Raw genomic sequence first — 9,854 nt, forward strand, 5'->3', positions numbered from 1 at the left:
TCTAAATGCATGCTAATTTAATGAATAAGTGGGTAAGGATCATGATAAAACCACACAATTAAACACAATATAAATCATAAAATAGTGGTTTATCACACTCCTCCCTTTGTGTTGGGCTAGTATTGCTGCGAAGGTTGTGGCTGGAAATTTGCTTGAATAAGTAGCCAATTTGTGTTTCAAGTTTCTTGATGGCAGCATCCTGATTCTGCATATTGGATATCACCTCTTCTCGGAACGCCTTACTATCTTGAATCTCTTTGCCTATGCCTTCAAGTAGATTCTCAATCCTTGAGATTCTTTCATCAAATGATGATAGGTCTGGCTGAGGAGGGTTATTCTGGACTTGATATGAATGTGGAGAGGTGTTATTATGGGGATGTTGATATGGTCTAGATGTGAAGTGTTGGTGGGCTGCATTGTTTGGATTTGGGCGTCTTTGGTCAAGGCTTTGGTCTTGTTGATTTCCCCACCCAAAGTTTGGGTGATTCCTCCATCCAGGGCTGTAGGTCTTGGAGTATGAATCATGGTTTTGCCTAGGTGAATTCCCAATGTAGTTAGCTTGCTCCTGACTACCCTCTGCTTCTTCATTCACTCCTTCTTGGGTTGTTGATGAAGTGGAGATTGCTGCTACTTGGTTCCTCTCCATCTTCTTGGTGAGGTCAGCCAGCTGCTGGGTAATGAGCTTGTTTTGGGCCAGCAGAGCATCTACATTGTTTAGCTCCATTACTCCTCTTGTGTTCCCTCTTTCGGAAGCATAGAAGTAGTCATTCTCTGCTACTGTTTCAATGACATCTATGGCCTCCTCAATGGCCTTCTTCTTGTTCAAAGATCCTCCGGATGAATGGTCTACGGCCTTCTTTGACTCATAAGAGAGCCCTTCATAGAAAATGTGCAGCTGCACCCATTCATTGAACATATCAGGTAGGCACCTCCTTGTTAGGTCTTTAAACCTCTCCCATGCTTCATATAGAGTCTCACCATCTTGTTGCCTGAAAGTTTGGACCTCAGCTCTCAGCCTATTGATTCGTTGAGGAGGATAAAATCTTGCTAAGAATTTGTTCACCACATCTTCCCAAATTGTCAAGCTCTCCCTTGGGAAAGACTCCAGCCACTTGGCTGCCTTATCCTTGAGTGAGAATGGAAATAAGAGCAGTCTATAGGCGTCAGGATGAACACCATTAGACTTCACTGTGTCACATATTCTTAGGAAGGTGGTTAGATGTTGATTGGGGTCCTCTTGGACACTTCTTCCGAACGAACAGTTGTTCTGAACAAGGGTGATGAGCTGTGGTTTTAGTTCAAAATTGTTGGCATGGATGGTTGGCTTTTGAATGCTACTTCCACAGTTTCCTGGGTTTGGATTGATGTAAGAGCCTAAAACTCTTCTATCCTCCCCAGCATGATTTGCTCGACCTCTTCCGCCATGGTTGTAAGTCTCTTCTTCGTGATGGTTTTCCATGTTTTCTTCCATGTTTGGTTCAAAGTATTCCTCAAAGTGTTCCTCCTCTTCTTCAGCACCAACTACACGTTTTTCTCTTGCCTCCCTTCTTAGTCTAAGGAAGGTTCTCTCAGGTTCAGAATCAAAGGAAGTTGAAGCCCCGCTTCTTCTCCCTGTCATACAACCAACAAGTACAAGCAAAGAGAATAGGTGCAGAAAGTATATCTGTCAGAATTACTGTTAGTGTGAGTGATGCAATATATCAAACAGTTAGTGGGTTAGTGAGATGAATGGTAAATAACAAAGAAAAAGTAGGGGGAAGGGAAGAAATTAACTAAAACAGGAAGTAAATGACTCAAACAGAAAATTAAATCAAACAAAAATAAATGCTCAATTTAGTTATCCTCCAATCTAATCATTGTTGATGCACAATCAATCCCCAGCAACGGCGCCATAAACTTGATGCACGGAAAACTTGTCTCTTAAAAAATTTCCTTCGGCAAGTGTACCGAATTTGTCGTCAAGTAAAAACTCACAATAGAGTGAGGTCGAATCCCACAAGGATTGATTGATCAAGCAACTTTAATTAGAGGAATGTTCTAGTTGAGCGAATCCAGGATTTGAGTTTAGAATTGCAGAAAATAAAATGGCGGAAAGGTAAATGACAGAAAAAGTAAATGCTAGAATTAAAGAGCTGAAAGTAAATTACTGAAGTAAATTGCAGAATTGTAAATGGGAATGGGGGAATTGCTCATAAGAGTAAATAACAGAAATTAAAGAGAATGGGTAAGATCAGAAATGGGGAGTTCATTGGGCTTAGGAGATGTTGCATTCTCCGGATCAATTTCATTTTCATCTCTTCCTCAATCAATGCACTCATTGATCTCCTTGGTAATCTTAAGTGATTGAATTACAATTTCTTGTAATTCAATCTCTCAAATCTTGATCAATAGCCAATTCCTTGGTCAATTGCTCATGAGAAGAGATGAAGTATGGTCACTGATTATACCACATGCATTTCCCAAATCAAGTGTTGAGAGGATTATAGTCACATATCCATCCAAACCCAATTTGGTCCAGCATGAGAAAGCATTTCTAGCTTGATCTCTTCATTCCTCTTTCAAGGTTCAGAAGAGATCCAATTATGAATAGCTTCTTTTCCAAGATAACTACCCAATTGGATGAAGATCGAAAGCTTTCAAGTAAAATCAAGAGAAAAGATAGAAGAAGAATAATGAAAACTAGTATTGATCCATCAAATTACAACAGAGCTCCATAACCCAATGAAAGGGGTTTAGTTGTTCATAGCTCTGGAAAATGAAAACAAAGATGGAGAATACATGATGAAAACTAGAAGTGCAGAGAAAGTAAATACAGAGAGTAATTCTATGCCCAGAGGCTCCCTATATTTTCCAACTCTCAATTAATTCAAAGCTACTCCTATATATACTACTCTTCTACTCTTCTAGTTGGTTCTTCAAGTCTTGGGTCTGGGCCTTTGGATCTTGAGTTTGAAGCAGTTATCTTCTTCATTGGGCTTGGCTTTACTTGCAGAGAGAAATTGTGAAGTGGGCAGAGACTTTTGCTCAGGACGTTAGTGGTGTTAACGTTCAGTGAAAATATGGGTTCGAGAACGTTAGTGACATTCAACTTTTTCACTAACATTCTTTACCCAAGTAAGAGCCACGTTAACCTCAACGTTAGTGGCACAAACGTTGCCACTAACGTTGCCTCTTTGTCCTTCGCGCACGTTATTGGGACTCAACTTTCCCAATAACGTTGAGAAGCCTCCCCCTTCCCTACGTTAGAGTCCACGTTAACTTAGTTAACGTGGCTCTTTCAACGTAGGCTTGCCAACCTTTGAGAACGTTAGTGACACTTAACATTGTCACTAACGTTCCAATGTGCCCTTAGCTCCCACGTTAGAGTCCACGTTAACTAGGTTAACGTGGCTTCTAACGTGGCCATGCTAGCCATCTCCAATGTTAGTGACAAAGTTGAGTGTCACTAACGTTGGCTCAACATTCCCTTATCCACGTTAGCTTCCACGTTAACTAAGTTAACGTGGGAGTTAACGTGGCTCATGGTGGCATGTGTGGGCTCCTTCCAACGTTAGTGACAATGTTGGGTGTCACTAACGTTGGCGTCAACTCCCTTCTTCACGTTAACTTCCACGTTAACTAGGTTAACGTAGGAGTTAACGTGGCCTAGTGTGACTTGGCCAACGTTAGTGATAATGTTGAATATCACTAACGTTGGCTTCCCCTCTTTCTTCTTAACGTTAGAGGCCACGTTAACTAAGTTAACGTGGTGACTAACGTGGCCACTCATGAGCTTGGTCCAACGTTAGTGATAATGTTAAATGTCACTAACGTTGGCACCATTTCCTTTCTTCCACGTTAGAGTTCACGTTAACTTAGTTAACGTGACACTTAACGTGGGCAATGATGGCTTCGAGAGCGTTATTGGCAATCACTTTTCTCATTAACTTTGCAAGTTACTCCCATTCCACGTTAGTGTAACTAACGTAGCCACTAATGTGGTTCTTCTTTGCTTCCTTTGTCCTGAAATCAAGCAATAAAGTGCATCAAAGTTTTAGTCCAAGTCATGGGAAATGCAACATCCAATTTGTCTTTAAATTCATGCAAAATCCTCATGAAATCATGTAAAGTGCACAATGTTTGCTTGAATCAAGATGTAAGTGAATATCTACCCTAAACTAGCTTATTTCCTAAGGAAATGCATGAAACTACCCTAAAAACAGTAAAGAAAAGGTCAGTGAAACTGGCCAAAATGCCCTGGCATCAGGTCCAGCTAAAGACAATAAAGAACCACTTGCTGGGAGGCAACCCAGCCATTAGCAAGTTATTTGTTATTTAATTAATATTTAGGAGTTTGATATAAATTTCCTTCAAGGTTAAACATTAAATTGTAGGAATTCACAGAGTTACAGAAGGATTCAGTGCAAAAAGCAGAGAAAAGGAGCTCACTGGCAAGAAAATGCCAGTAAGGGGTATTTTGGGCGTTAAACGCCAGAATGGATACCATTCTGGGCGTTTAACGCCAGAAAATATACCATTTTGGGCGTTAAACGCCAGAATGGGTGCCATTCTGGGCGTTTAACGCCATACTTGCAGCATCCTGGGCGTTCAGAAAAACGCCCAGTGACAAAGGGATTGATGGCGTTTAACGCCAGCCAGGATACCTGGCTGGGCGTTAAACGCCCACAATGGCCAATATATGGGCGTTAAACGCTAGAATGGATACCATTCTGGGCGCTTAACGCCAAAAAGGCAGGATGAGAGGATTTTATTTTCCACTTCAAAATTTTTCAAATTTTCATGCTTTGACTCATAATTTTCTGCATAAACATGTTACAAATTTTCATCATTCACCTTCAATTTTCAAAAATTCAACAATTTTCTAAATCCCTTTTCAAATTTCCTTCAAATCCTTCCCAAATCTTCTTCAAAAACTCAAGTATCTTCTCAATTTCTTTCCAAATCTTTTCCGACTCATCATATCATCTCTTAATTCTTAGATGCATCAACAAATTTTCAGATTTAACCTCTTTATATCTTTTCCATTTAAAAATCTCATCTTTTTCATATCATGGTTCTATTTTGTTCACCAATCATATCTTTATGTCATATCTTTTTCAAATTTTCGAAATCCCTCCCCTCCACTTATAAATACACATTCGGCCACCCCCTCCTCTCCACCATTTGAATTTGCCTCTCTTCATATCTCTCTCCTTTCCTTTCTTTTGCTTGAGGGCAAGCAAACCTCTAAGTTTGGTGTGTTTTTCCGTGATCACCGAGCTAAGACTCATTAAGATCATGGCTCCTAAGGGAAAACAAACCAATTCAAGAGGCAAGAAAGAGAATACTCCAAAGAGTCTTTGGAATCAAGAGAGGTTCTTAACCAAAGAACATGCAGACCATTACCACAAAATAATGGGTCTGAGGTCAGTGATCCCAGAAGTTAAATTCGATCTGGAAGAAGACGAATATCCGGAGATCTAAGAGCAAATTCGAAACAGAGGATGGGAAATTCTAGCTAATCCTGAGACAAAGGTTGGAAGAAACATGGTTCAGGAATTCTACTCAAATCTGTGGCTGATAGATAAGCAGAGAATAACTGGAACCGCCTTTTATACCTACCGAACTATGGTCAGAGGGAGGATTATTTACTTCCACCTGGACAAAATAAGAGAGGTCTTCAAACTGCCTCAACTACAAGATGATCCAGAATCCTTTAACAGGAGAATGGTGAGAGTAGATAAGGGGTTGGAACAAGTTCTAGAGGACATATGCCTCCTTAGAACTAAGTGGATAACCGATTCAAAAGGTGTCTCAAACCAACTCAAGAAAGGAGATCTCAAACCAGTCGCAAGAGGCTAGTTGGACTTCATTAGGCGTTCTATACTGCCCACTAGCAACCGCTCTGAGGTCACTGTCAAAAGAGTAGTGATGATTCATTGTATTATGCTGGGAAACGAAGTGGAGATTCATCATCTGATTTCTTGTGAGATTTACACAATTGCAAACAAGAACTCCACTGAAGCCAAACTGGCATACCCAAGCTTAATTTCTCTGCTATGTAAAGACGCTGGGGTGAGGATGGGAGTAGATGAATTCATCCCAATCGAACACCCAATCACCAAGAAGTTAATGGAAGGACAACAAGTGCAAGATAACTCCATCAAAAGGAGGGCGCAGGAGTTCCTCCCAGAAATCCCTGAAATTGACTACTGGACCCGCCTAGAAGCATCTGTTACCAAGCTGCAAGAAGCTATGGATCAACTTAAGGAAGAACAGCAAAATCAAAACTGCATGCTCTACAAGCTGCTTAAGGAACAGGAGAAGCAGGGGCGTGAGCTACAGAAGCTGAAGCGCCAGAAGCTCTCCCTTGAAGGACCAAACACCCCACAGAAGGAAGGAGCATCCACTTCTCAAAATCAAGGTTGTTGAGTCCTAACTCTGTAATAACCTTTATTATTAGGAATCTATTTTAAGAGTCATTTATTTTTCTGCTTTTAATTTTCTGTCTTCTATTATTATTAGTCTGCTCTTATATTTATTTTTGAGTCTTATTTTTATTTTCCATGATTAATAAAATTTAAAGTTTATGTCTTAAAGCTATGAATCTCCTATAAATCCATCACCTTTCTTAAAGGAAAAATGTTTTAAATCACAAAAGAACAAGAAGTACATGATTTCGAATTCATCCTTGAAATTAGTTTAATTATTTTGATGTGGTGACAATACTTTTTGTTTTCTGAATGAATGCTTGAACATTGCATATATCTTTTGAATTTGTTGTTTATGAATATTAAAATTGTTGGCTCTTGAAATAATGATGGAAAAGGAGAAATGTTATTGATAATCTGAAAAATCATAAAATTGATTCTTGAAGCAAGAAAAAGCAGTGAAAAGCTTGCGAAAAAAAAATATATATATATATAGAAAAAGAAAAAAGCAGGCAGAAAAAGTCAATAGCCCTTTAAACCAAAAGGGAAGGGAAAAATAAAAAGGATCCAAGGCTTTGAGCATCAGTAGATAGGAGGGCCCACAGGAATAAAATCCTGGCCTAAGCGGCTAAACCAAGCTGTCCCTAACCATGTGCTTGTAGTGTGAAGGTGTCAGGTAAAAACTTGAGACTGAGCGGTTAAAGTCGTGGTCCAAAGCAAAAAGAGTGTGCTTAAGAGCTCTGGACACCTCTAATTGGGGCCTCTATCAAAGCTAAGTCACAATCTGAAAAGGTTCACCCAGTTATATGTCTGTGGCATTCATGTATCCGGTGGTAATACTGGAAAACAAAATGCTTAGGGCCACGGCCAAGACTCATAAAGTAACTGTGTTCAAGAATCAACATACTGTACTAGGAGAATCAATAACACTATCTGAATTCTGAGTTCCTATAGATGCTAATCATTCTGAACTTCAAATGATAAAGTGAGATGCCAAAACTGTTCATAATTAAGACTAATCTTCATAGATATTTTTGGAATTTATTGTATACTATCTTCTTTTTATCCTATTTTATTTTTAGTTGCTTGGAGACAAGCAACAATTTAAGTTTGGTGTTGTGATGAGCGGATAATTTATACGCTTTTTGGCATTGTTTTTAGTATGTTTTTAGTATATTTTAGTTAGTTTTTATTATATTTTTATTAGTTTTTATTCAAAAATCACATTTCTGGACTTTACTATGAGTTTGTGTGTTTTTCTGTGATTTCAGGTATTTTCTGGCTGAAATTGAGGGACCCGAGCAAAAATCTGATTCAGAGGCTGAAAAAGGACTGCAGATGCTATTGGATTCTGACCTCCCTTAACTCGAAGTGGATTTTCTGGAGCTACAGAAGCCCAATTGGCGCGCTCTCAATTGCGTTAGAAAGTAGACATCCTGGGCTTTCCAGCAATATATAATAGTTCATACTTTTCTCGAGATTTGATGGCCCAAACCGGCATTCTAAGTCAGCATAAAAATTCTGGCGTCAAAACGCCAGAACTGGTATAAAAGCTGGAGTTAAATGCCCAAACTGGCACAAAAGCTGGCATTTAACTCCAAGAAAAGTCTTTACACATGAAAGCTTCAATGCTCAGCCCAAGCATACACCAAGTGGGCCCGGATGTGGATTCTGCATCATTTACTCATTTCTGTAAACCCTAGGCTACTCGTTTTCTATAAATAGGACCTTTTGCTATTGTATTTACACACCTCATGACACTTTACACGTTTCATATTGTATTTCTGACGGCATGAGTCTCTAAACCCCATGGTTGGGGGTGAGGAGCTCTGCTGTGTCTCGATGAATTAATGCAATTACTACTGTTTTCCATTCTATCACGCTTGTTTCTATTCTAAGATATTCACTCGCACTTCAACTTGATGAATGTGATGATTCGTGACACTCATCATTATTCTCACCTATGAACGCATGCCTGACAACCACCTCCATTCTATCTGCAATAGCTTGAGTGCATATCTCTTGGGTTTCTAATCTAAGATTAGAACCTTCGTGGTATAGGTTAGAATTATTGGCGGCCATTCCTGAGATCCGGAAAGTCTAAACCTTGTCTGTGGTATTCCGAGTAGGATCTAGGAAGGGATGACTGTGACGAGCTTCAAACTCACAAGTGCTAAGCGTAGTGACAGACGCAAAAGGATTAATGGATCCAATTCCAACATGAGTGAGAACCGACAGATGATTAGCCGTGCGGTGACAGCGCATTTGGACCATTTTCACTGAGAGGACGGATGGTAGCCATTGACAACGGTGATCCACCAACATACAGCTTGCCATGGAAGGAGCCTTGCGTGCATGAAGAACAAGAAAGTAGGAAAGCAGAGATTCAGAAGATAGAGCATCTTCAAAACCTCAACCTGTTCTCCATTACTGCAAAACAAGTATTTATTTCATGTTCTTTTACTTTTTACAATTAAATCTAAGAATTATTGATATCCTGACTAAGAGTAACAAGATAACCATAGCTTGCTTCAAGCCGACAATCTCCGTGGGATCGACCCTTACTCACGTAAAGTATTACTTGGACGACCCAGTGCACTTACTGGTTAGTTGTGTGGAATTGCAAAAGTGTGATTATGATTTCGTGCACCACCTTACCTCTAGCCGTAAAGCAAAGGTTAACCAAAGGTTACGATAATTCTAAAGCTCATACATATTTATATAGAAAGAAATAATATAATCTAGAAGCCTGATGAAGGATATAGCTCAAAAACAGGATTTGAAAAGTGCATAACGTACTAGTGAAGCTACTACCTTAAAACACAAGGTACAGATAAGATGTATCAAAATATAATAGTATAATATCATAAGAATCTAGCCACGACTCGCGGAGTTTGAGCCAGCTAGCCATATACAGACCATACATGAAGCAAGACAGCAAAACAGCTTATACATGTTCTGTTTTCTCAATACATGCCTCTAGGCTAAACAAAATACAAAAGTGAGAGTACAAGTTAAAATAACCAAGATGACAACAAAATAGAATAAGATTCTCCGCTCTGCTACCATCACCCAACTCACTGCGGTGGGTTGCGACCTGCATCTGAAAAATAACAACAACGTATGGAATGAGAACCGAAGGTTCTCAGTATGGTAACAGTGCCCAATGATGTAAGATGTAAGACTCTGGGACGCCGAAGACAATCCTAGAACTTCACATCTCATACAGATATTCAAGCTTAGTACAAAATAAAACAAATTAAATAGATAAAGAACTTAAACCATAAACCGGGTTAACTAAACTTAGGGATTTCTAACTAACATTAATCACACCGCTGTATCCCACAGCCCTCGCCAACCTAACCTCCGTGCGATGCCATCGCCACTGCCTACCTAACCTCCTCAGCATCAAACAATCACAATTAATGTAATCAAGTAAAACAC

At 39.5% G+C, this 9,854-nt stretch overlaps 1 non-coding gene across 1 annotated transcript; it reads left to right on the top strand.

The window, feature by feature from the left end:
* The first annotated feature begins 911 nt into the window (after positions 1–911).
* LOC148571925 (small nucleolar RNA R71) lies at positions 912–1,018 on the top strand. The gene has a single exon (XR_015908752.1). It is a non-coding gene; the product is annotated as a small nucleolar RNA R71 (small nucleolar RNA).
* Positions 1,019–9,854: the final 8,836 nt, after the last annotated feature.

Source organism: Arachis ipaensis, chromosome B3, assembly GCF_059453495.1.
Source record: "Arachis ipaensis isolate K30076 ecotype BB chromosome B3, ASM5945349v1, whole genome shotgun sequence".
Lineage (NCBI taxonomy): Eukaryota > Viridiplantae > Streptophyta > Magnoliopsida > Fabales > Fabaceae > Arachis > Arachis ipaensis.